The sequence below is a fragment of the Ornithorhynchus anatinus genome, chromosome 7, assembly GCF_004115215.2.
Source record: "Ornithorhynchus anatinus isolate Pmale09 chromosome 7, mOrnAna1.pri.v4, whole genome shotgun sequence".
Taxonomy (NCBI): domain Eukaryota; kingdom Metazoa; phylum Chordata; class Mammalia; order Monotremata; family Ornithorhynchidae; genus Ornithorhynchus; species Ornithorhynchus anatinus.
Window position 1 is genome coordinate 24547069 of NC_041734.1, and position 26744 is coordinate 24573812.

Below are 26744 nucleotides of genomic sequence, written 5' to 3' on the forward strand. Positions count from 1 at the left end.
GTTTGCCCCCTTCCCCAGGCTATGTCTTGCATGACTGGCCCCGTAACCTTCTCATTCAAGGCTGGAACTCCTCTCCTTTGCCTTCTAGGCCTGATCCCAAATCCTTCTCGTTCCAGGTTGGGCTCCCACCCCCATTGCCTTCCAGGTTGGGATCCCCAGCCTTTGCCTTCCAGGTTGGACCACCTCACCTTTTCCTTCCTGGCCTGGCCCCGAACCCTTCTTGTTCCAGGTTGGGACCCCCAGCCTTTGCCTTCCAGGCTTGGCCCAGAACGCTTCTCATTCCTGGTTGGCGCCCCTCACCTTTATCTTCCAGGTCTGGCCCCGAACACTTCTTGTTCTAGTTTTACTCCCCATCTCCCATCGCCTTTGCCTTCCAGTCTCATCCCCCCCGTGTTTGCCTCCCAGGCCTGGTGCCACACTCTTCTCATTCCAGGTTTTGTTCCCTGGCATTTTCCCTCCAAGCCTGTCCCGAATGCTTCTCTATCCTGGTTGGGTCCTCCTGCCTTTACCTTCCAGGCCTGGCCCCATAGGCTTCTCGTTCCAGTTATGGCCCCCCAGCCTTTGTCTTCCCAGCCCGGTTCCAAAGTCTTCACGTTCCACGTTTGCACCCCTGCCCCCTCCCCTTACCAGTCTTTGCCTTCCCAGCCAGGCCTCGAAGGTATCTCGTTCGGATTTGATCCCCTCCCCCGCCCTTGCCTTCCAGGTTGGACCTCCTTCGTTCCAGGTCTGGTCCCGAACCCTTCTCATTCCAGGTTGGGCCCTCCTACATTTGCCTTCCAGATTGGACCACCCCGGCTTTGACATAGTCCTGAACGCCTCTCGTTCCAGGTAGAGCCCCCCGCCTTTCTCTTCCATGTTGGAACATAGCCACCTTCTCCTTCCCGCCCTGGCACCAGACCCTTCTCGTTCCAGGTTGAGGCTCCCGCCTTTGCCTTCCAGGCCTGGCCCCAAACACTTCTCGTTCCATGTTGGGCCCCTTCCGCCTTTGCCTTCCCACCCTGGTCCGTAATCCTTCTCATTCCAAGTTTGCCCCCAATGACTTGGCCTTCCCGGCCTCGCTCTGAAGACTTCTCGTTCTAGGTTAGCCTCCCCCTCATTTACCTTCCAGGTTTGGCCGCGAACCCTTCTTGTTCCAATTTGGCCCCCCAGCCTTTGCCTTCCAGGTTGCCCCTCCCCCCAGCCTTAGCCTTCCAGTCCTGGCCCCAAACCTTTTTGGTTCCAGATTTGGCTCCCCCGCCTTTGCCTTACAGATTTGGCCCTGAACACTTCTTGTTCCAGGCTTGCACCTGTCCCCCCACCTTTGTCTTCTGGGTTGGGCCCTCCGCCTTTGCTTTCCAGCCCTGGCCCCGAACCCTTCTTGTTCCTGATTTGCCCCCCGCCCCTGCCTTTTCCTTTCAAGTTGGACCATCCCCCCGACAAGCCTTAACCTTCCAGACCCAGTCCAGAACCTTTCTTTTTCCAGGTTGGACCGTCCCCGCCTATGCCTTAAAGGTTTGGCCTCCCTGCATTTGTCTTCCAGGCCTGGACCCAAACCCTTCTCATTCCAGGTTTGCCCCCCCCGACCTTTGCTTTCCAGGTTGGACTCCTCCGTCTTTGCCTTCCAGGCCTGGCCTCAAACCCTTCTCTTCCAGGTTGGGCGCCCCCTCCTTTGCTTTCCAGGCCTGGCCACAAACCCTTCTCGGTCCAGGTTTGGTCTCCGCACATTTTCCTTCCAGGACGAGTACCGAACCCTTCTCTTTCCTGATTGCCCTCCCCCCCGCCCCCCGCCACCTTAGCCTTCCAGGCCTGGCCCCGAACCCTTCTCGTTACAGATTTGACCGCCTTCCTGAACTTGCCCTGAAGCCTCCTCGTTCCAATTTTGGCCTCCCAGCCTTTGCTTTCCCAGTCTGGCCCCGAAGCATTCGCATTCCAGGTTTGGGTTCCCGGCCTTTGCTTTCCCAGCCTGGCCACAAAGGCTTCTTGTTCCAGGTTGGGCGGCCCCCCACTTTTGCCTTCCAGGCCTGGCCATGAACCCTTCTCTTTCCGGGTTTGTTCCCCCGGCCTTTGCCTTCCAGGACTGACCCTGAACGCTTATCGTTCCAGGTTTGCCCTCCCTTCCCCCCATCGCCTTTGCCTTCCAGGCCCATCCCCACCACGTTTACCTCCCATGCCTGGCCCCGTACTCTTCTCATTTCAGGTTTTGTCCCTTGGCATTTTCCCTCCAGGCCTGGCCTGAACCCTTCTCTATCCTGGTTGGGCCCTCCTGCCTTTGCTTTCCAGGCCTGGCCCCGTAGGCTTCTCGTTCCAGTTTTGGCCCCCCAGCCTTTGTCTTCCCGGCCCGGTCCCGAAGTCGTCGCACTCCACGTTTGTGACTTCCCCCAACCAGTCTTTGCCTTCCCAGCCAGGCCTCGAAGGCATCTCGTTCAAGTTTGGCACCCCCCCACCCTTACCTTCCAGGTTGGACCTCCCCGCTTTTTCATTCCAGATCTGGTCCTGAACCCTTCTCGTTCCAGGTTGGGCCCCCCTACATTTGCCTTCCAGATTGGACCATCCCTGTTTTGCCATCAGGCATAATACCGAACTCTTCTCGTTCCAGGTAGGGCTCCCCCCTTTCTCTTCCATGTTGGACCCCCCTGCCTTCTCCTTCCATGCCTGGCCCCAAACCCTTCTCGTTCCTGGTTTGACCCCCATGTCTTTACCTTCCATGCATGGCCCCGAATGCTTCTTGTTCCAGGTTTGGGCTCCCCACCTTTGTCTTACAGTTTGGACCACTCCGCCTTTGTCTTTCAGGCCAGGGCCTGAACCCTTCTCGTTCCAGGATTGACCCCCCCTCCCCGCCTTTCCCTTCCCTTTTAGACCCCCACCTTTGCCTTCTAGGTTTGAACCCTTCCACCTTTGCCTTCCAGGCCTGTCCCTGAACCCATCTCGTTTCAGGTTTCCCTGAAACCTTTCCCCCTATCCTATCACTTTTACCAGGCCTTACCTTTTCCCCTAGCCTAACCTTTCTCCAGCTTATTGTTTTTGTCTAGCCTAACCTTGTCAGGTGGCTTAACCTTTTCCCCTAGCCTAACATTGTCCCTTGGCCTAAACTTTTCCTCCAGCATATCCTTTCCCCCAGCCTATCTTCTTCCCCTGGCCTAAGTTTTTCCCATAGTTTAACCTGAGCCCTAGCCTGACCTTTACCCTAGGCTAACGTTTTTCCCGAGACTAAACCTTCCCTTGGCCTATCCTTTTCTCTGGCCTGAGCTTTTCCCATAGCCTTACCTGTTCCCCTGGCTTAACCTTTTTTCCCTGGCCTAACCTTTCCTCCTGGCTTAACTTTTTCCCCTAGCCTAACCATTTTCCATAGCCTAACCATTTCCTGTAGCCAACCATTTCCTATACCTAACCATTTCCTGTAACCTAACCTTTTCCCATAGCCTATTTCCCATAGCCTAACCTTTTCCCCTAGCTTAACCTTTCCCCCTGGCCTAACCTTTTCCTGTGGCCTAACCTCTTCCCCAGCCTTACCTTTTCTCCTAGCCCAAACCTCTCCCCTAGCCTAATCTTTCCTCCTAGCCTAATCTTTTACCTTAGCATAACCCTTTCCCTTAGCCTAAGCTTTTCCCCTAACCTAACCTTTGCAACCAGTCTAACCTTTTCCGGAAGGCTTAACTTTCCCCTGGCCTAACCTTTCCCCCTAGCCTAACCTTTCCCCCGGCCTAACCTATCCCCTTGGCCTAACCTTTTCCCCTAGCATAACCTATTCTTTGACTTCAACTTTTCCCATGGCCTAAACTTTCCCCTGGCCTATCTTTTCCCCAAGCCTAACCTTTCTCCTAACCTAAACTTTACACCTTGCCTAACCTTTTCCCATAGCCTAACCTTTCTGCTCACCTAACCATTTCCTCCAGCCTATCCTTTTCCCCTGGCCTAATCTTTTCTCCTAGCCTAAGCTTTCCTCCTGGTCTTTCCTTTTCCCTGCCCTAACCTTTTCTCTTGGCCTAAGCTTTTCTATGACCTAAACTTTTCCCCGGCCTAACCTTTTCCCCTAGCCTAAACCTCTCCCCTAGCTTAATCTATTCCCCTATCCTAATCTTTTACCCTAGCCTAACTCTTTCCCCTAGCCTAAACTTTTCCCCTAACCTAACCTTTACAGCTAGGCTAATCTGCTTTTCCCCTAACCTAACCTTTACACCTAGCCTAACCTTTTCCTGAGGCTTTCCATTCCTCCTGGCCTAAATTTTTCACATGGCCTAAATTTTTCACCTGGCCTAACCTTAACCCTGGCTATACCTTTTCCCTGATCCTAACCCTTTCCCCTAGCCCAGGCTTTTCCCCTAACCTAACATTTACACCTAGCCTAACCTTTTCCCAAAGGCTTACCTTTCCCCCTGGCCTAACCTTTCCTCCTGCCCTAACCCTTTCTCCTCACATAACCTATTATGCTTAACCTTTTTCCTTAGCCTAACCTTTTCCCTTGGCCTAAGCTTTTCCCCTCGCCTATCCTTTTGCCCCATCCTAACCTTTACCCTCACCTAATCTTTGCCCTCACCAAACCTTTCCATTCCCCTAACCTTTCTGCTCCTCTAACCTTTTGCCCCAGCCTAATATTTTCCCTGATGTAACATTTTCCCCTACCCTAAACTTTTCCCCAGCCCTAAACTTTTCCCCTGCCTTAAACTTTTCCTCTGACCTAACCTTTCCCCCGGCCTAACCTTTTCCCCTAGCATAACATTCCCCAACTTAAACTTTTGCCATGGCCTAACCTTTCCCCCAGCCTATCTCTTTCTATAGTGTAACATATCCCCTAACCTAAACTTTACATCTTGCCTAACCTATGCCATCCTGGACCAGCCCTAAGGCCTTTGCCTTCCAGGTCCAGGCCCAGAGCCCTTCTCGTTCCAGGTTTGCTCCCTCCACCTTTGACTTCCCAGCTTGGCCCCAAAGCCTTCGAATTCCAGGTTGCCCCCACACCCCCCCTCACCCCAGCCTTTGCCCTCCCAGCCTGGCCCCTAAGCCTTTGTGTTCCAACTTTGGCCCCCCAGTCTTTGCCTTACCCACCTATCCCTGAAGCCTTCTCATTCCAGGTTGCCCCCCGATTCCAGACTTGGCACCAAACTTTTCTATTCTAAATTAGACCCACCTTGCCATTATCTTCCTGGCCCCGAACCCTTCTTGTTCCAAGTTGGGGTCACCGCCTTCGCCTTCCAGGCCTGGCCCCAAACACTTCTCGTTCCAAATTTGGTCCCCGCCTTTGCCTTCGAGGTTGGACACACCCACTGTTTCCTTCCAAGCCTGGCTCCGAAACCTCGTTCAAGGCTGGGCCCTCCTGCCTTTGCCTTCCTTACCTGACCCCTTAAGCCTTCTCATTCTAGGTTGCTCCCACCCTTTTGATTCCAGGCCTGGCCCTGAACCTTTCTCGTTCCAATTGGGGCCAGGAAGTTAATCCACCCCTCCATTGCCTCCCATACCTGGCCACAAACCCTTCTCATTCAAGGTTTGGTCCCCCGCCTATGCCTTCCAGTCCTGGCCCCAAACACTTCTCGTGCCAGGTTGGGTCCCCCCGCCTTTGCCTTCCATACCTGGCCACGAATCCTTCTCATTCCTGTTTGGTCCCCCCACCTTTGCCATCGAGTCCTGTCCCTGAAGCCTTCTCATTCCAGGTTGGACCCCCCCGCATTTGCTTTCCAGGTTGGACTCACCCTCCTTTGCCTTGCAGGCCTGGCCGTGAACCCTTCTTGTTTCAGGTTTGCCCCCCACCCCCCCCGGCCTTTGCCTTCGAGGTTGGACACCCTTGCTTTTCCTTCCAGGCTTGGCCCCGAACCCCCTTCATTCAAGGTTGTGCTGCTCCGCCTTTGCCTTCCAGGCCTGGCCCTGAACCCTTCTCGTTCCAGGTTTGGCACCCTCAGCCTTTGCCTTCCAGGCCTGGTTCCAAAGCATTTGCGATCCAGGTTGGGCCCCTGCGCCTTTAAGTTGCCGGCCTGCCTCTCCCCCGCCACCCACCTTTGCCTTCCAGGCTTTGCCCCTAACCCTTAGAGTTCCATATTGGACCACCATGCCTTTGCCTTCTAGACCTGGCCCCGAAGACTTCTCGTTACAGGTTTAGCCCCCGGCCTTTGCCTTCCAGGCCTGGCCCCGAACGGTTCTCTTTCCAGGTTGGTCCAAACCCACCATTGCCTTCCCCATCTGGCCACGAACACTTCTCATTCCAGGTTTGCCCCTGCCACCGCTTTTGCCTTCCCGGCCTGGCTCCCTTCCAGGCATTGCCCCAAACCCTTTTTGTTCGAGGTTGGACCCCCACCCCCTAGCCTTTGCCTTCCCGGCCTGGGCCCAAACCCTTCTCATTCCAGGTTGGGCCCCCCAACCTTTGCCTTGCTGGTTGGGTCTTGCTGGTTTGGCCACCCAAAGGTGGAAAGCAAAGGCTTTCCAGGTTGGATGCCCCGCCCTCCACGGACTTCCAGGCCTGGGCCCGAACACTTCTCTTTCCTGGTTGGGCCCCGCCCCGGCCTTTGATTTCCAAATTTGGCACCAAACCCTTCTCGTTCCAGGTTGGACCCTCCGCCCTCCACGACCTTCCAGGCCTGGACCCAAATCCTTCGTGTTCCAGGATTGGCATCCCTGCCTTTGCCTTCCTGGCCTGGCCCCAAACCTTTCTCATGCCAGATTTGACCCCCCTGCTTTTGCCATCTTGGCCTGTCCCCCCGCCTTGGCCTTATAGGCTCTACCCGAACCCTTCTCGTTGAAGGTTGGGCATCCCCGCCTTTGCCTTCCCGACCTGGTCACGAACTCTTCTAGTTCAAGGTTCATCTCCCCAACCTTTGCCTTGCTGGTTGGGCTATCCCACCTTTTCTTTCCAGATTGGGCTCCCCCAGCCTTGGCCTTCCAGGCCTGGCCCCGAACTCTTTTCATTCCAGGTTGGGACCCTGCACCTCTGAGTTTCCAGGCCTTGCCCCCAGGTCTTTGCCTTCCAGACCTAGCCCCGAAACTTTTTCATTCCAGGTTTGGCCCCCCAGCCTCTGCCTACCCGGCCTGGCCTCGAAGCTTTCTATTCTCAGGTGGGGTCACCTGGCCTTTGCCTTCTAAGCCTGGCCCCGAACCCTCTCGTTCCAGGTTGAACACCACCCCCCCGTCTCTGCCTTCTAGTTTTGGCACCGAACCCTTCTCGTACCAGGTTGGTCCGGCCCTCCTTTGTCTTCCATGTTGGACTCCCCCATCATTTCCTTTCGGGCATGGCCCCAAAACCTTCTCATTCCAGGTTTGGTCCCACCACCTTTGCCTTGCAGGCCTGGACCAGAACCATTTTATTCCAGTTTAAGTCCCCCGTATTTGCCTTCTAGTTTTACCCTTCAACTTTTCCCTTGCATGTTTGGCTCCAGACCCTTTTTGTTCCAGTTTAGCACTCCCAGCTCTTGCCTTGCAAGTTTGGCACCGAACCCTTTTTGTTCCAGTTAGTTGCCTCCTCATTTGCCTTCCAGGACTGACCCTGAACACTTTTCATTATATTTTGGAACCCCCAGCCCTTGTATTCCAGGTTGCTCCCCCCTCCCTGGCCTTTGCATTGCAGGTTTGTCCCCAAAGCCTTTTCCTTCCAGTTTGGGCCCCCTAGCCTTGCCTTGAAGGTAGGGTCCCGAACACATTTCATACCAGTTTGGGGCCCCCTGCTTTTGCCTTCCATGCCTGTACTCAAACCCTTCTCGTGCCATTTTAGGATCCCTAGCCTTTGTCTTCCAGATTTTCCCCTGAGCCTTTACCTTGCTGGCCTGGCTCCGAACCCTTTTCGTTCCACTTTTGCCCCTCCAGCCTTTGACTTACAGGTTCTGCCCTGAACCCTTTTGGTTCCATTTTGGGATCCCTAGCCTTTGCCTTGCAGGTTTTGCCCTCAACCAGTCTTGTTCCATTTTGGGTCCACTAGCCTTCTCCTTGCAGGCCTGTTCCCAAACACCTTTTGCACCAGTTTGGGTCCCCCAGTTTTTGCCTTCCAATTTTGACGCCCAGCCTGTGTCTTGCAGGTTTGGCCCAGAACCCTTTTCGTTTCAGTTTGGGCCCAACAGCCATTGCCTTGCAGGTTAGGCACCGAACACTTCTGGTTCCAGTCTGGGCAACGGCAGCCTTTGCCTTGCAGGTTTGGCCCTGAACCCATGTGATTCCAGTTTGGGCCCCACAGCCTTTGCCTTGCTTGTTTAGTTTAGTTTAGTTTAGTTTAGTTTAGTTTAGTTTAGTTGTTTAGTTTGTTACAGTCGATTAGACTGTAAGCCCGTCAAACGGCAGGGACTGTCTCTATCTGTTGCCGACTTGTTCATCCCAAGCGCTTAGTACAGTGCTCTGCACATAGTAAGCGCTCAATAAATACTATTGAATGAATAAATACTATTGAATTGTTTGGACCTGACCCCTTTTCATTCAGGTTGGGGCCACTCAGCTTTTGCCTTGAAGGTTTGACCCCAAACCCTTTTCGTTCAGGTTGGGGCCACTCAGCCTTTGCCTTGCAGGTTTGGCCCAAACTCTTTTAGTTCCCATTTGGTCCCTGCAGGCTTTGCCTTTTAGGGTGGGCCCCGAACTCTTTTGGTTCTAGTTTGGTCCTGGCAACCTTTGTCTTGCACGTTTGGCCCCAAATCCGTTTGGTTCCAGTTTGGGCCCTGCAGCCTTTGCCTTACAGACTTGTCCCCAAACCCTATTATTCAAGTTTGGGTCCCTTAGAGTTTGTCTTGATGGTTTGACCCCGAACACTTTTTGTTCCAGTTTAAGCCCCACATCCTTTGCCCTGCACATTTGGCCCCAAAACACTTTTGGTCACAGTTCAGGCACCCTAGAATTTGCCTTGCAGGTTTGGCCCCAAACCCTTTTCGTTCATTTTTGGGCCCCTGCAGTTTTTGCCTTGCAGATTTGGCTCCCTACCCTTTTGGTTCCAGTTTGTCACCCAAATAGTTTGCCTTTCAGGTTTGTCCCTGCAGCCTTTTCCTTGCAAGTTTGCCCCCACAATCTTTGCCTTGCATGTTTGGGCCCGACCTTAATCATTCTAGTTTGGGGCCCCCAGACTTTGCCTTGCAGATTGGGCCCTGATCCCTTCTCATTCCAGTTTGGGCCTCCTAGAGTTTGCCTTGCGGGTTTGGCCCCAAACCTTTTTGGTCCTAGTTTGGGCCCTGCAGCCTTTGCCTAGCAAATTTGGCCCCAAACCCTTTTGGTTCTAGTTTGGGTCCCGCACCCTTTGCCATGCAGGATTGGCCCCAAACACTTTCAGTAAATTTGGGGCCCATAGAGCTTGCTTTGCAAGTTTGGCCCCAAACCCTTATCATTCCAGTTTGGGCCCCTCAGTCTTTGCCTCACAGGTTTGGCCTGATCCCTTTTGGTTCCAGTTTGGGCCCCACAGCCTTTGCCTTACAGGTTTGTCCCTCCAGTCTTTGCCTTGCAGGTTTAGCCCTGAAGTCTCTTCATTCCTGTTTGGGTCCCACAGACTTTGCCTTGCAGGTTGGGCCCAGAACCCTCTTGGTTCCAGTTTGGGCCCCGCAGCATTTGCCTTTCAGGCTTGGTCCCAAACCCTTTTTGTTCAGGTTGGGCCCCACAGTGTTTGCCTTGCAGGTTTGGCCCTGAACCCTTTGGGTTCCAGTTTGGCCCACACAGCCTTTGCCATGCAAGAGAGGCCCCCGAACCGTTTTGCTTCCAGTTTGGGCCCCCTAGAGTTTGCTTTGCAGGTTTAGCCCCAAACCATATTCATTTCAGTTTGAGTCCCGCAACATTTGTCTTGCAGGTTTGACCCTAACCCTTTTGTTTCCATTTTGGGCCCACTAGAGTTTCCCTTGCACGTTTGGCCCGGAACCTTTTTTGTTCAGGTTTGGGCCCTGCAGCCTTTGCCTTGCAGGTTTGGCCCCAAACTCTTTTTGTTCCAATTTGGGCTCCGTACCCTTCTCATTCCATTTTGGGCCAGGCAGCCTTTGCCTTAACGGTTTGGCCCCAAACCATTTTCATTCCAGTTTGGGCCAGGCAGGTTTTGCCTAGCCAATTTAGCCCAGACTCCTTTTTGTTCCAGTTTGGTTCCCGCAGACTTTGACCTGCAGTTTGGCCCCTAACTCTTTTGGATCTAGGTTGGGCCCCTAGAGTTTCCCTTGTGGGTTTGGTCCTGAACCCTTTGCATTCCGGTTTGGGCCCCGCAGCCTTTGCCTTGCAGTTTAGCCCGGAATACTTTTGGTTTCAGTTTGGGCCCCACAGCCTTTGCCTTGCAGGCTTGCCCCCCAAGTTTTTGCCTTGCATGTTTGGTCCCGAACCTTTTTCATTCCAGTTTGGTTCCCCCAGACTTTGTCTTGCACACTGGGAACCAAACACTTCTCGTACCAGTTTTGGCACCCTAGAGATTGTCTTTCAGGTTTGGTCCCGAACCTTTTTCATTCCAGTTTGAGCCCCACAGCCTCTGCCTTGCAGGTTGGTTCCCAAACCCTACTCATTCCATTTTGGGCCAGGCAGCCTGGCACCAAACACTTTTGGTGCTAGTTTGGACCCCACAGCCTTTGCCTTGCCAGTTTGCCCCCCAAGACTTTGCTTTGCAGGTTTGGCCCCAAACCCTTTTGGTTCCAGTTTGGGAACCGCAGCATTTTTCTTGCAGGTTTGGCCCTGAACCCTTTTGCTTCCAGTTTGGGCCCCCTAGAGTTTGCCTTGCAGGTTTGGCCCTGAAGCCTTTTGGTTCAGGTTTGGGCCCCGCAGCCACTGCCTTCTTAGTTGGGCTCTGAACGGTTTTGGTTCCAGTTTTGGCCCCACAGCCTTTGACTTGCAGGTTGTGCCCTGAACCTTTTTCATTCCTGATTGGGTCCTGCAGCATTTGCCTTGCAGGTTTGGCCCCAAAGGCTTTTGGTTACAGTTTGGGCCCCCTAGAGTTTGCCTTGCAGGTTTGGCCCTGAACACTTCTCGTTCAGGTTTGGGCCCTGCAGACTTTGTCTTGCAGGTATGGCCCCCAACCCTTTTTGTTCCAGTTTGGGCCTCCCAGAGTTTGCCTTCCAGGATTGGCCCCGAATCCGTTTCATTTCAGTTTGGGCCCCAAACACTTCTAGTTCCAGTTTGGGCCCCCAAGAGTTTGCCTTGGATCTTTGGCACCAAATCCTTTGGGTTCCAGTTTGGCCACCTCAGAGTTTGCTTCGCAGGTTTGGGCCCAAATCTTTTTCGTTCCAGTTCGGGCCCACAACCTTTGCCTTGCAGGTTTGGCCCCCAACAGCTTTGGTTCCAGTTTAGGCCCCACAACCTTTGTCTTGCAGATTTAGCCTGAACTATTGAGTTTCCAGTTTGGGACCACTAGAGCTTGCCTTGCATGTTTGGCCTCGAACCCTTTTCATTCTGGTTTGGGCCCTGCAGCAGGTTTGCAGGTTTGTCACTGAACACTTCTCGTTTCAGTACGGGTCCTGCAGCCTTTGCCTTGCAGGTTTAGCCCCCAAAACTTGTGGTACCCAGTTGGGCCACCCAAGAGTTTGCCTTTCAGGTGTGGCCCTGTATATTTTTCGTTCAGGCTTGGATCCCACAGCCTTTGCCTTGCAGGTGTGGCCTGGAACCCTTTTCCTTCCGGTTTAGGCCCCACAGCCTTTGTCTTGCAGGTTTGGCCCCAAACCCTTTTCAAATGGAGAGTGACGATTTTTCTACTTTACAGGGACAGACTGCTCAAACTACTTTTGGGGTCCACTGTCAGCAGGTCAGATGTGGGGCCTGTGAGGAGCGAACTCAGACAGGAAAGAAAGGTGGGGTGGGGGTGAGGTCAGAGATGAGACCCCCTGGAGAGCTGAATTGGTGCTTCCCTGGACAAATCCTTTCATGCTAGATATTCAATCCAATCCTATCCCTTATCCTCTATCCCATCCTATCCTATCTTTTCAAAACCACCCCCTCTTCCAATGAAGCTGCTAGGGCTTCCTCCCAGGATACCTGATCTCAAACCCAGCTGCCACTAACCAAGTGAATTACTGACGTCAGGCCAGGCCCCACTCCTACCCTCCTCTCCCCGCCCTATATAAGCCTCCAGCGCCTGAGGCTATTTGGAGTTGAATGTGTTGGCTTTAATTTGACGGGTTGTGGAGTTTAGGAGGGTAAGAGGAAAGTTTTGGGGGTGAAGGAGGTGTGGAGTTTGGGGTAACTTTGAATCTGCTTTCTGGCTTGCTTACTAGGGGCTCTTCTGGGCCAGGTAATTTCCTTAAAGGTGTCATTGGCAGGTTATGTGGAGGTATAATCTTTGCCCTTTCCCGACCTTAGTCATGCCAGTGAGGGAAGTGGGTAGTGGAATGAATGGCCTAACACTCCACTTGATAAGGCTTCTTGACCTCTTAAACTGCCTCTTTGTTCTCCAGCCTTTCTCTGTGGCTGTGGAAATTCCAAGAGATGTTTCCTTCCTGCAATTAATCAGTGATGTTTGCTTAGTGCTTACTACGTGTAGAGCACTGTACTACTTGGTTAGGAGATTACAGTACAACAGAATTAACAGACATGTTCACTGCAGCCCTGACTCACCACGTTAACAGACCTGTCCCCACTTTTCTGCTCTCTTTCCCTTTCACCTTCAAGATATGCTTGTCTCCCACATAATACCAGAGTTCCCTTACAATCTTATAGGTCCAGCATCAGTTGAATGGGGAGGACCCAATTAATACAATATAGGTAAGGTAAGGATCTAAATAGAAGGATATATACTTAATTGTGTGGGGTGTATAGTTCAGTGGTTGGTGGGTATGCATAAGTGCATGGTTGAGTTGAAAGGTGTGTGTGTGTGTGGTGGGACTGGGCATGGGGAGGATGTGACTTTTAGTCAGGGAAGACTTACTGAAGAAGAAAAAATTTCAGTAGGGCACTTAGACTTTTGGGAGATCACTGGTATATCCACTATGTAGGTTCATTCATTCATTCATTCAATAGTATTTATTGAGCGCTTACTATGTGCAGAGCACTGTACTAAGCGCTTGGAATGAACAAGTCGGCAACAGATAGAGACAGTCCCTGCCGTTTGACGGGCTTACAGTCTAATCGGGGGAGATGGACAGACAAGAAAAATGGCAATAAATAGAGTCAAGGGGAAGAACATCTCGTAAAAACAATGGCAACTAAATAGAATCAAGGCGATGTACATTTCATTAACAAAATAAATAGGGTAATGAAAATATATACAGTTGAGCGGACAAGTACAGTGCTGAGGGGATGGGAAGGGAGAGGGGGAAGAGCAGAGGGAAATGGAGGGAAAAGAGGGTTAAGCTGCGGAGAGGTGAAGCGGGGGTGGTAGAGGGAGTAGAGGGAGAAGAGGAGCTCAGTCTGGGAAGGCCTCTTGGAGGAGGTGAGTTTTGAGTAGGGTTTTGAAGAGGGGAAGAGAATCAGTTTGGCGGAGGTGAGGAGGGAGGGCGTTCCAGGACTTCGGGACGACGTGGCCCAGGGGTCGACGGCGGGATAGGCGAGACCGAGGGACAGTGAGGAGGTGGGCGGCGGAGGAGCGGAACGTGCGGGGTGGGCGGTAGAAAGAGAGAAGGGAGGAGAGGTAGGAAGGGGCAAGGTGATGTAGAGCCCTGAAGCCTAGAGTGAGGAGTTTTTGTTTGGAGCGGAGGTTGATAGGCAACCACTGGAGTTGTTTAAGAAGGGGAGTGACATGCCCAGATTGTTTCTGCAGGAAGATGAGCCGGGAGATGTAGGTGTAGGTGGGAGGTAGATGTAGCTGGGAGGCTGTGGGGATGAGGTGGGATGGATGTGGTCCAAATGAGACACAGTGAGCAGGTTGGATCTTGCAGGAGCTTTCTAAACTCAATTCAGAGCCAATTGGAGGTGGATCTCTAAGGGTGATGGGAAGAGAGGGACCAGCCACTTTGCCTACCAGAAGCTTCTTATAATACCTGGCTGTGAAGATCTTTTTTTCCTTTAGGGAGGGTGCAGAGGAGCTGAGTTTCCACCTCTAAGGGAAAGTGATGGGGGCATGTGTCGATGATTTAAGGTTATGGCAGGAAAGGAAGGAGGTGGTGAGCAGAGGGGCCTATCACTCTCAGACCTGAAGCTGGTTCTACAATCTGGGGCTAAGACTCTGTGGAGATAACTGGATTTGCTGGGCTTGACAGTGGGGCTGAGAAGATCCAGGAGTCTAAATTCTATGGATGGGCTAATCCTCCCTGATCCCATTGTCCCTTCCACCGGGTCACCCTGGACATCCTTAGTCCCTCCAGAGCTGGAACTCCTCAGTGGCTGTCTCTGAAGGAGTTGGGCAGGTGCATGGGGTGCAAGCTAGTCTACAAGTTTGGCCCCGAACCCTGTGCTTGGGAGAGTACAATGCAACAGAATTAGCAGACACATTCCCTGCAGCTCTGACTCAGTATATCTGTCCCCACTTTTCTGCTCTCGTTATGGTGTCTCCCTTCCTAATACCTTCAGATGGGCTTGTCTTCTCCATGCTCCAAGTATCCCCTTTCAATCTTAGAAGCGCACCATCAGTTTTATTGGGTGGACCCAGATGATAAAATACAGGTAAGGGAAGGATCTAAGAATAACGGTACGTGCCTAATTGCTGTGATGTAAATATTTCAGGGCTTAGTGGGTTGGACTATGTGCATGGGTGAGCTGGAAGGGGAAATTAAGTGAGTGTATATGTGTAGGTCACTCTTTCCATTTTCTTTTCCCAGGGAAGAAACCCTGTTGTGAGTGCTGGTGGCTTCTGGCAATAGAGTGCTAGGCAGAGGATACTGCCCATCAGTGTGTCCACCCCATTCTTCTCTGAGAAGAGTTGAGTAGGCTCCATGTGAGTCATGAGGGGTGAGGGTGGGGAGGACAAAGTAGCCGTTGTATTAGAAAGTAAATTATCCTTTACATAGCTGCTGGACATCCAGTCCCTTGAGGAAAAGCCATCATCATCACCTAACAAATGCCATTATTATTATTATTATTATTATTACTATCATTAAATAGAGGAAATAGGGGTCTTAGCTGGGGAAGATCTCTTGGAGAAGATGTGATTTTAGGAGGTGTCTGAAGGTGGGGAGAGTTTTGGTCTGTCTGCTTTGAAGTGCCAGGTTGCCCTGACTGTTCCTTGGGTCCGGTGTCAGCATGCTGGCAGTAGGGGCTGGGAGGAGGGAACTGAGACAAGATGGAAAGGTAAGGTGAGGGTCAAGACAGAGATGAGACCCACTGGAAAGCTGTTTGGAATTTGTATTTCTATGGACAAATCCTTTCATAATATTTATGATGGTACTTTTTAAGTGCTTACTATGTGTCAGGCGGTGCTATATTAAGCCGTGAGTGGACATAAGCCAATTGGGTTGGACACAGTCCCTGATCGAACTGGGCTCACAGTCTCAATCCCCATTTTAAAGATGAGGTAACTGAGTCACAGAGAAGTGAAGTGCCCAGGGTTACATAGCAAATAAAAGGGCAGAGCAGGGATCACAACAGACCTTCGTGCTAGAGATGCTTTCCCTCTAAGCTTTCCCCCTAACCTAACCTTTGCCGATCTCCTAACCTTTTCCCCTTCTCTAGCCTTTTCACGCAGCATATCCTTTTCCCCTGGCTTAACCTTCTCCCCTGGCTTAACTTTTTCCCCTGGTCTAACTTTTTTCCTTGGCCTAATAGTTTCCCCTAGCCAAACCATTTCTCATAGCTTAACCTTTTCGCCTAGCCTATCTTTTTTCGCTACCTTAAACTTCTCCTTGGCATAACCATCTCCCTGGCCTATCCCTTCCCTGCCCTAACCTTTTCCTGGGCCTAACCTTTTCCCTTAGCCTAACCTTTTCCCTGAACCTAAGCTTCTCCCTAAACTAACCTATTCCTCTGGCCTAACCATTTCCCTTAGACTAACCTCTTCCCCTAGCCTAACTTTTTTCCTTAGCTTTACCTATTCCCCTGGCCTAACCTATTCCCCTGGTCTAATCTTTTGCCCTAGCCTAAACTTTTCCCCACGCCTAAACTTTTCCCCAGGCCTAACCTTTCTTTTTGCCTAATGACATCCCCTAGCCTATCCGTTTCCCCTAGCCTAACCACTGTCCCTAGACTAAGCTTTTCCCATGGCCTAACCTCTTCCCGTGGCCTCCCCTTTACCCTGGTCCAAACTTTTTCCCTTAACCTAACCATTTCCCCTAGCCTAACCTCTCCACCTAGCCTAACCTTTTCAGTTAGCCTAACCTTCTCTCTGGCCTAACCTTTACCCCTAGCATTAATTTTTCCCCTAATCTACCCTTTTCTCCTGGCCTAAACTTTCCCCCGGCCTATTTCCCCTGGACTAATCCTTTCCCCTGACCTAACCTTTTCCCCTAGCCTAACCTTCTCCCTGGACTAACCTTTTCCCCTAGCATTAACTTTTCCCTATCCTACCCTTTTTCCGTAGCCTAACCTTTTCCCTTGGTCTAACATATTCCCATGGCCTAACCTTCTTCCTGGCATAATCTTTTCCCCTGGCCTAATGTTTTCTCCTCGCCTAAGATTTTCAAATAGCCTAACGCTTTCCCCTAGGCTAACCTTTCTCCAAGCCTAATGTTTTTGCCTAGGCTAAACTTTTACATTGCCTTGTTCTTTTCCCTGACTTAACCCTTTAGCCCAGCCTAACCTTCTCCCCTGTCCTCACCTTTTCCCCTGGCCTAACCTTTTCCGTGAGCCTAACCCTTTCCTTGAGCCTAACGTTTTCCCAAGGCCTAACCTTTTCCCCTAGCCTATCCTTTTCCCTAACCTAACCTTTTCCTCTGGCTTAACCTTTTCCACTGGCCTAACATTTTCCCCTAGGGTAACATTTTTCCCTCTCCTAACCATTTCCCCTTAGCCCAAACTTTTCCTCTAGCCTACCTTTTTCCCCTAGCCTAACCTCTTCCCCTGACCTAACCTTTTCCAATGGCCAAACCTGACCCCTAGTCTAACCTTTCCCAGAGTCAAACGTTTTTTCCTAGACTAACCTTTTCCCTTGCCTTTTCCCTTGGCCTATCCTTTTCCCTGGCCTAACCTTTTCTCCTGGCCTGACCTGTTCCCCAGCCTAACCTTTTCCCCCAGCCTAACCTTTTGCCCTAGCCTTAACTTTCCCCCTCACATAAACTTCTCTTCTCACTTAACATTTTCCCCTGGCCTAACTTGACCCCTAGCCTAACCTTTATCTTGGCCTAACCTTTTCCCCTAACCTAACCTTTTCCCTTGGCCTATCCATTCCCCTGACCTAACTTTTGCCCTTACCTAACCTTCTTCCTGGCCTAACCTTTTCCCCTAGCCTAATGTTTTCCCCTCGCATAAACCTTTCACCTAGCCTAACATTATCCCCTAGCATAGCCTTTACCTTCTCCTGAACTTTTCCTCTAGCCTAAAATTTCCATTTGGATAACCTTTTCCCATAGAATAACCTGACCCCTACCCTAACCTTTATCTTAGCCTAACCTCTTAACTTAGCCTAACCTTTTCACTTGGCCTATCCTTTCCACTGACCTCTCCTTTTCTGCTGGCCTAACCTTCTCTCTGGCCTAACGTTTCCCCTTAGCCTAAACCTTTCCCCTAGCCTAACCTTCCCCCATCCTTACCGATTCCCCTGGCTTAACCTTTACCCCAGGCCTAACCTTTTCCCCGTGCCCAAACCTTTTGAACGGGCCCAAATTTTCCCCAGCCTAACCTTTTCCCTTAGCCTAATGTTTATGCCAGGCCTAACCCTTTCCCCTGGCCTAACTTTTCCCCTAGCTTATCGTTTTCCCCTAGCCTACCCTTTTCCCTTAGCCTAACCTCTTCCCCTGGACTAACCTTTCCCCCAGCCTAACGTTTTTTCACAGACGAACCTTTTCCCGTGGCCTATTCTTTTCCCTGAAATAACCTTTTCTCTTAGCCTAGCCTTTTTCCAGGGCATAAAAATTTCCCCTGGCCTAACCTTTTCTCCTGGCCTAAGCTTTTTCCTGACCTAACCTTTCTCCAGGTCTAACCTTTTCCCATGGCCTAAATTTTCCCCTGGCTTAACCTTTTCCCCTAGCTTAAATATTTCCCCTAGTTAGCCTTGTCCCCTGACCTAACCTTTTCCCAAGACCTAACCTTTTCCCCTGGCCAAAACTTTTCCCTGAGACTAAACTTTTCCCTGAGCTTAAACTTTTCCTTTGGCCTATCCCTTTCCCTGGCCTAAGCTTTTCCCAAGGACTAACCTTTCCCTGACCCTAACCTTTTCTCAGGACCTAACCTTTAACCCTAGGCTAATCTATAGTGCAAGCTTAACTTTTTCCCCTATCCTAAACCCTTTACCTAGCCTATGCCTTTCCCTTTGCCTAACCTTTTCCCCTGGCCTAGCCTTTTCCCTTGGCCTAACCTTTTCCCTGACCTAACCTTTTCTCCTGGCCTAAACTTTTCTCCTAGCCTAACCTTTTCCCCTAACCTAAACTTTTCACCTGGCCTAACTCTTTTCCCTAGCTTATCCATATTCTATAGCCTAACCTCTTCCCTGGCCTAACCTTTTCCCCTAGCCTAAACATTTTCCCAAGACTAACCTTTTTCCATAGCCTAACCTTTTCCCCTAGCCTAATCTTTTGTCTTAGCCTAGCCTTTTCCTCTAGCCTGTTTAACCCTAGCCTAACCTTTCCCCAGCCAAATCTTTCCCCTTGCCTAACCTCTTCCCCTAGTCTAACCTTTTCCAATGGCCTATCCTTTTCCTCTGGCCTAACAATTTTCCTTAGCCTAATCTTTTTGGCAAATCTTTTCCCCTAACTTTATACCTTGCCAAAACTTATCCCATAACCTAACCTTTCCCATGACCTAAGCTTTTCACTGGCCTAAAATATTCTCCGGCCTAAGCTTTTCTCCGAGCTAACCTTTTCTTCGGGATAACCTTTTCCCCAAGCCTAATCTTTTCCCCAAGCCTAATCTTTTCCCATAGCCTAACATTTTACCCTAGCCTAACCCTATCCCCTAGCCTAAACTTTTCTCTGAACCTAAACCTTACACCTAACCTAACTTGCTTTCCCCCATCCTTACCTTTACACCTAGCTTAATCTTTTCCCAAAGGCTTACCTTTCCCCCGGCCTAACCTTTCCCCAGGCCTAACTTTTCCCCTAGCCTAACCTATTCCCTGACTTAAACTTTTCCTATGTCCTAAACTTTTCCCCTGGCCTATCCCTTTTCTTAACCTAACATATCCCTTATTCTAAACTTTACATTTTGCCTAACCTATGCGTTCCTGGCCTGGTCCCGAAGCCTTCGCGTTCCAGGTTTGGTCCCCCCAGCCTTTACCTTCCCAGCCTGGCCCCGAAGCCTTTGTGTTCCAGGTTTGGCCCTCCAGCCTTTGCTTTCCAGGTTGGATGTCCTTTTCCTTCCAGGCCTGGCCCTGAACCCTTATCATTCCATGTTTGGGACCCCTTCCTTTGCCTTCTCGACCTGGCCCCAAACACTTGTCGTTCCAGGTTGAGCCCCCCAGACTTTGCCTTCCCAGCCTGGTCCAGAACCCTTCTTATTCCAGGTTTGGTCCCCCGCCTATGCCTTCCAGGCCTGGTCCCGAACCCTTCTCTTGCCAGGTTGGACCCTGCTGCCTTTGCCTTCCAGGTTTGCCCCCACACATACACCTTTTCCTTCCAGTATGGAAACCCCCAACTTTGCCTTCCCCCCCTAGCCCCGAACCTTTCTCGTTCCAGTTTGGTCTCCCTACCTATGCCTTCCAGGCCTGGTCCCAAACTCTTCTCTTACCAGTTTGGGCCCTGCTGCCTTTGCCTTCCAGGTTTGCCCCCTGCCTTTGCCTTCTAGTTTGGACACCCCCACCTTTGCCTTCCAGGCCTAACCCCGAACCATTCTCGTTCCAGGTTTGGCCCCCCTGCTTTTGCCTTCCCAGCCTGGCCCCCCAGGACCTTTTCCTTCCACTTTGGGCCCCACAACCTTTGCCTTGCAGGTTGGGCCCCAAATCCGTTTAGTTTCAGTTTGGTTCCTGCAGCCTTTGCCTTGAAGGTCTGGACCCGAACCCTTTGGGTACCAGCTTGCCCCCCCCAGAGTTTATCTTGCAGGTAAAACCCTGGACCTTTTTAGTTCCAGTTTGGACCCTGTAGCTTTTGCCTTCCAGGTCTGGCCATGAACGCTTTTCGTTCCAGTTTGGGCCCCACAGACTTTGCCTTGCAGGTTGGGCCCCGAACCCCTTTCCTTCCAGTTTTGGCCCCACAGCCTATGCCTTGCAGGTTTGGCCCCAAACCTTTTTCTTTTGGGTTTGGGCCCCGCTACCTTTGCCTTGCAGGCTTGGCCCTGAGCCCTTTTCCTTCAACTTTGGGGCCCACAGCCTTTGTGATGCATGTTCGGCCCCCAACACTTTTGATTCCAGTTTTTGTCCCGCTGCCTTTGCCTTACTGGTTCATTTCTGTTTGGCTTTTGCCTTGCAAGCTTGGACCGAAAGCTTTTGGTACTAGTTTGCGCCCCCTCCCCCACCCCAGAATTTGCCTTGCAGGTATTGCCTTGAACCCTTGTGGTTCCAGTTTGGGACCTCTAGAGTTTCCCTTCCAGTTTTGGCCCCCCAGTCTATGCCTTGCAGGTTTAGTCCCTAAGCCTTTTGTTTCCAGTTTGATTCCCGCAGCCTTTGCCTTGCAGGTTTGGCCCCATACTCTTTTCCTTCCTTTTTGGGGTCCACAGGCTTTCCCTTGCAGGTTTGGCCCCAAACCCTTTTCATTCCAGTTTGGGTCCCCCATACTTTGCTTTGTACATTGAGCCCGAACCCTTCTCATTCCAGTTTGGGCCCCCTAGAGTTTGCCTTGCAGACTGGGCCCTGATATCTTTTCTTTCAGGCTTGGGTCCCGCAGTCTTTACCTTGCAGGTTTGGCCCTGAACCCTTTGGTTTCAGTTTGGGTCTTTCAGCCTTTGCTTTGCTGGTTTGCTTCCACAGCCTTTGCTTTTCAGGTTGGGCCCCGAACCCTTCTCATTCCAGTTTGGGCAGGGCAGCCTTTGCCTTGCAGGTATGGCCCTGAACCCTTTTCTTTTCACTTTGGACCCCGCAGATTTTGCCTCGCAGGTTTGGCTCTGAACCCTTATCATTCAGGTTTGGGTCCCACAGCCTTTGCATTTCAGGTTAGGCCCCGAACTCTTTTGGTTCAGTTTGGGCCCCAAAGACTGAACTCGTTTTGTTCAGGTTCGGGCTCAACAGCCTTTGCCTGGCAAGTTAGGCCCCAAACCCTTCTCATTTCAGTTTGGACCCAGCAGACTTTGCCTTGCAGGTTTGCCCCTCCAGTCTTTGCCTTGCAGCTTTGGCCCTGAACCCTTCTGGTTCCAGTTTGGGCCCCACAGCCTTTGCCTAGCAGTTTTGTCCCCCAGTCTTTGCTTTGCAGGTTTGGCCTTGAACCCTTTTGGTTCCAGCTTAGGCCACGCAGCCCTTGCCTTTCAGGTTTGACCCTGAATCCTTTTCATTGAGGTTTGGGTCCTGCAGCCATTGTCTTGCAGGTATGTCCCCCGTGCTTTTGGTTCCAGTTTGGATCCCTAGAGTTTGCCTTGCAGGTTTGGACCCAAACCCTTTTCATTAAGGTTTGGGTCTGGCAGCCTTTGCCTTCCAGGTTTGGCCCTGAACCCTTTCGTTCCAGTTTGAGGCCAGCAGACTTTGTTTTGCAGGTTGAGCCCAGAACGCTTTTGGTTCCAGTTTCAGTCTCGCAGTTTTGCCTTGCAGGTTTGGCTCGGAACACTTTTGGTTACAGTTTGGGCCCAGCAGCCTTTGCCTTGCAGGTTTGCCCCCACTTCTTTGCCTTACAGCTTTGACCCCAAACCCTTTTGTTTCCAGCTTGGGCCCACAGTCTTTGTCTTGCATGTTTGGCCCAGAACACTTTTGGTCCCAGTATGGACCGCCTAGAGTTTGCTTTGCAGGTTTGGCCCCAAACCCTTTTAGACCGAGTGAGGGCCCCCTCGAATTTTCCTTTCAGGTTTGGCCCTGAACTATTTCATTGAGGTTTGGTCCCTGCAGCCATTGCCTTGCAGGTTTGGGCCCAAATCATTTTGGTTCCAGTTTGGGACCCGTAGCCTTTGCCTTGCAGAATGGCCCCCAAATCGTTTGCCTTGCAGCTTCGGCACCTGAACACTTTTAGTTCTAGTTTGGGCCCTGCAGCCTTTGAATTGCAGGTTTGGCCCCAAACCTTTTGGTTCCAGTATGACCCCCTAGAGTTTGCCTTGTAGGTTTGTTACTGAACCCTTTTCATTCAGGTTTGGGTCCCGAAGACTTTGCCTTGCAGGTTGGGCCTAAACAATTTTGGTACCAGTTTGGACCCCCAGAGTTTGCCTTCCATGTTTGGCCTGAACCCTTTTGGTTCCAGCTTGTCCCCTCCAGAGTTTGCCTTGCAGATTTGGCCCAGAAGCCTTTTGGTTCCCATTTAGGTCCCTTAGACTTCGCCTTGCAAGTTCGGCCCTGAACACTTTTCATTTCAGTTCAGGCCCTGCAGCCTTTGCCTTGCAAGTTTGGCCTCAAACACTTTTCATTCCAGTTTGGGCCCCACAGCTTTTGCCTTTTAGATTGGTCCCCAAACTCTTCTGGTTCCAGTTTGAGTCCCCTAGAGGTTTCTTTGCAGGTTTGGCCCTGAACCCTTTTCGTTCAGGTTTGGACCTTGCAGCCTTTGCCTTGCAGGTTGGACCCCGAAAGCTTTTGATTCCAGTTCATTAATTCATTCATTCAATAGTATTTATTGAGCACTTACTATGTGCAGAGCACTGTACTATGCGCTTGGAATGTACAATTCGGCAACAGATAGAGACAATACCTGTCCAATGACAGGCTCACTGTCTAATCAGGGGAGACAGACGACAGAGCAAAACAGAACGAAACAAAAACAAGCAACATTATCACAATAAATAGAATCAAGCAGATGTTCACCTCATTAACAAAATAAATAGGGTAATAAATAATATATATAGATGAGCACAGTGTTGAGGGGAGGGATGGGGGGTGGAGGGGAGGAGCAGAGGGATGGGGGCTCAGCTGAGGGGAGGTGAAGGGGGAAGGGGAGGAGCAGAGGGTGGAGGGGGAGCAGAGGGAAAAGGGGGTAGCTGAGTCTGGGAAGGCCTCTTGGAGGAGGTGAGCTCTCATTAGGGCTTTGAAGAGGGGAAGAGAGTTAGTTTGGTGGACATGAGGAGGGAGGGAATTCCAGGACCATAGTAGGATGTTGGCCAGGGGTTGACGGTGGGATAGGCATGAACGGGGCACAGTGAGGAGGTGAGTGGCAGAGGAGTGGAGTTTGGGGTGACTTTGAATCTGATTTCTGGCTTGCTTACCAGGGGCTATTCTGGAGGAAGGACCCGGTAATTTCCCTAAAAGCGTCCATGGCAGGCTGTTATGTAGAGGCATAATCTTTCACCTTTCCTGATCATAATCGTGCCTGTGATGGAAGTGGGGAGTGGGGTGAAGGGCCTATAACTCCATTTCACAAGGCTTCTAGGCCACTCCAACTATGTTTGGAGTGGAGTGTCTTTGTTCTCCTGACTCTATGTGGCTGTGGAAATTCTAAGGCACACTTCTTTCCTGCAGTCAATCAGTGGTGTTTATTGAGTGCTTACTATGTGTAGAGCACTGTACTACATGGTTAGGAGAGTATAGTACCACAGAATTAATAGACCTGTTCACTGCAGCTCTGACTCACCATCTTAACTCAACTCTCCCCATTTTTTTTGCTCTCCTTCCCTTCCACCTCAAGATATGCTTGTTTGCCACATACTACCAGAGTTCCCTTTCAATCGTATAGGTCCAGTATCAGTGAAATGGGGAGGACCCAATTAATACAATATGGGTAAGGTAAGGATCTGAGTAGAAGGACATATACCTAATTGTTCACTGCTTGGTGTGTGTGCCTAAGTGTATGGGTGAGTTGAAAGGGGAAATTAAGTGTGTGTGTGTATGTGGTGGATTTGGGCATGGGGAGGATGTGAGCTTTAGTTAGGGAAGGCTTACTGAAGAAGAAAGTGGTTTTGGGAGACCACTGGTATGTTCACTATGTAGGTGGGAGGCTGTGTGGTGGTGAGTTGGGATGGATGTGGTCCACAGGGATGTGGTAAATATAATTCCTGCCTATAAGTGATTGTGTCTACCTGAACTCTCAGGACAGGGCCGGGCACATGGAAAGTGCTTAAATACCATATAAAAACATTTAGTACATGGCCTGACACAGTAAGCACTCAATAAATACACTGATGTTTGATGAAGAAGCTTACAGTCCAGAGGAACATTTACAGGACCCCAAAATCCCCATCAACAACAAGTAAGGAAGGTATCCCCTTTTCAAAACACACTAATTAAATAGCAGATGAGGCAGACATTCCTTCAATTTCCATTCATTTCTTCCTCATATTTAACCCCATTAGCCCTAGCAACTGTTTCCAAACACTGCCCCCACCTGTTGTAATGCTCCACAGCTAGGAAGATTGGTTCTTCCAGAAAACTAAATGGGACAATGGCAATGGGAATGGGATCAAAACAAGCCAGGCGGCTTCTCTGTTGGATGGGAATTTTCTCTCCCCCACCACCTCTGCCTGAGGAGATGCCCCCCCCCCCCCAAACAACCCCTACATTCTCCCTGGCCTATGACTGAGATTACTTCAGTCAGTCGGTCAATCATATTTATTGAGTCCTTACTGGGGGCAGAGCACTTTACTAAGTGCTTGGAAGAGTATAATATAACAGTAAACAGACACATTCTCTGCGAACAATGAGCTTACTTTGGCCACTTCCTTAACGGGCGTTTGAGTGATGCAGGGCCCAAGCAGTCACTATCACTCTAAAAGTTCCCATATTCAGCCTGCCCCATGCCTATATGGGTTTTTGCTGGGTAATACAGGTGTCTGAAGCGTCTGGCAGTTCCATCGGTCTTCCTGATTGCCAACCATGGCCACAGACACTACCCTACCACTAGCCTGAGGCCAAGTCCCTTGAAATGAGAGCTCGTCACCAAATAACAACCGAGGACATCGACTCAGAGTTTATTATTGGAAAGCACTGTGTAGAAAAGGGGTAAAAGTTAGGCTAGGACAAAAGGTTATGCCAGGGAAAATGTAAGACAAGGGGAAAAGTTAAGGCTAAGAGTAAAGGTTATGCTAGATGAAAAGGCTAGGCTAAGGGAAAAGGTAAGGCCATGTAAAAAGTTTAAGCTGGGGAAAAGGCTATGCTAGAGGAAAAGGTTAGGTCAGGGGAAATGATTAGGCTGGGGGGAAAAGGTTAGCCTAACCTTCTACCTGGCTTAACCTTTTCCCCGGCCTAAGGGAAATGGTTTGGCTATGTGAAAAGGCTATGTTAGGGGAAAAGGTTAGGCCATGGGAAAAGGTTAGGCCAGGAAAGAAGTTTAAGTCAGGTGAAAATATTATGCTATGAGAAAATGTAAAGCTAGTGGAAAAGGTTAGGCTAAGGGAAAAGGTTAGACTGTGGGAAAAGGTTATGCTAGGGGAAAAGGTTAGTGGAGGGGAAAGCGTAGGCTACAGGAAAAGGTTAAGTTAGAGGAAAAGATTAGGCTAGGTTAAAAGGTTAGGCTAGGAGAAAAAGTTACGATTAAGGGAAAATTTTAGGCCAGTTGGAAACATATAGTACAGGGGAAGAGGTTAGATCTGGGAAAAGTTTTGGCTAGGGGAAAAGGTTAGGCCAGGGAGAAGGTTAGGCTAGGGGAAAAAATTAGGCAAGGTGAAAAGGTTAGCCTAGGTGCAAGGGTGAGGCTATGGGCAACTGTTAGTTTAGAGGAAAAGATTAGCCTAGAGGAAAAGGTTAGGCTAGGGGAAAAATTAGGCTAGGAGAAATGTTTGGGTATGGGAAAAGTTTAGGCCAGATGAAAAGGTTAGGTCAGGCAAAGTTAGGCCAGGGAGAAGGTTAGGCTAGGGGAAATGTTAGCCAAGGGGAAAGATTAACTACGGGAAATGGTAAGGCTAGGTGAAAAGTTTAGGGTAGGGGAAAAGGTTAGTCTAGGGGAAAAGGTTAAGCCAGGGGAAAGGTTAGGCTAGGGGAAAAGGTTAGATGAGGAGTAAAGGTTCAGAAGGGGGAAATGCTTAGGAGAGGGAGAGGGTTAGGCCAGGGGAAAAGGATAGGCCAGGGGGAAAAGCTAGGCAGGGCAAAAGGGTAGACCAGGGAGAAAAGTTGTGCCATGGAAAAGGTTAGTCGAAACAAAGAGGTTAGGTAAGGGAACGGGATAAGTTAGGGGAAACGGTTAGGCTAGAGGAACAGATTAGGCTAGTGGAAGAGGTTAGTCTAGGGGAAAAGCTTAGACCGGGGGAAAAGGGAAGGCCAGGGAAAAGTTTAAGGCAGGAGAAAAGGTTAGGCTAAGGCAAAGGATTAGGCTAAAGGGAACCTGTTAGTTTATGGAAACAGGTTAGGCTATGAGGACAGGGTAGGCTAGGGAAAAAGGTTATGCTAGGGGAAAGGTTAAACAAAGGAAAAGGTTAGGGCGGGGGAAAAGGTTAGCCTGGGGAAAAGCTTAGGCTGGGGGAAATGGTTAGGCAGGGGAGAAGGTTAAGCCTGGGCCAAGGTTAAGTTAAGGGTAAAAGTTTTGCTACGCAAAAAGGCTAGGCAAGGGGAAAGGATTAGGCTAAGGGAAAAGGTTAGGCCAGGGCAAAAGGTTAGGCCAGGAGAAGGATTTGGCTAGGGAGAGGTTAGGTTAGGGGAACAGTTTAGACTAGGGGAAAATGTCAGACTATAGAAAAAGGTTATGCCAAGGAAAAGCTTAGTCCAGAGGAAAAGGTTGGTCCAGGGGAAAGGTTTAGGCTAGCAGAAAAGTTTAGGCCATGGGAAAAGAGTAGGCTATGGAAAATGGTTAGGCTAGGGGAAAAGGTTAGGTCAGGGAGAAGGGTAAGCCAAGTAGAGTTTAGGATAGGGGAATAGTTAGGCCGGGGATAAGGTTAGACCAAGGGAAAAGGGTTGGATATGGGAAATGTTAAGACTAGGGGCA